This window comes from Nestor notabilis, unplaced genomic scaffold (assembly GCF_000696875.1).
Source record: "Nestor notabilis isolate BGI_N333 unplaced genomic scaffold, ASM69687v1 scaffold3189, whole genome shotgun sequence".
Taxonomy (NCBI): domain Eukaryota; kingdom Metazoa; phylum Chordata; class Aves; order Psittaciformes; family Psittacidae; genus Nestor; species Nestor notabilis.
Genome location: NW_009943976.1, coordinates 16,916 through 17,408, shown reverse-complemented (window position 1 = coordinate 17,408; position 493 = coordinate 16,916).

The following is a 493-nucleotide window of genomic DNA, read 5'->3' as shown; positions in this document are numbered from 1 at the left end:
CGGCCCGGCCCGTTATGGACCCGGGTCTGGGAGCAGCAGACACTTCTCAGCACGTCCGCACACACCCGCACGGCACCAGTCTGGAACCAGATAACCCAGTTTTGCGCAGACAGACTCACGTTGCACTGGTCTGGGACCAGATGGCGCAGTTCAGCTCAGAACCACTGGGGCTGGTTCAGGACCAGATGGCACAGTTCCAATTAGACCTGCATGCACTGGACTGGGAGCAAATGGCCCAGTTAGTTCAACCACACCCACATGAGACTGGACTGAGTCCAGATCACTCAGTTCGGCCACTGGTACACACGGACACAGCACTGGTCTGGGACCAGATCACCCAGCTCAGCCCAGACCCACATGCACTGGTCCCGGACCAGATAGCCCAGTTCAGCCAGACTCACAAACACTGGTCTGTGTCCAAATGGTTCAGTTCTAATCAGACGCACTCGGCACTACTGTGGGACCAGATCACCAGTTCAACCCATTGGGACCC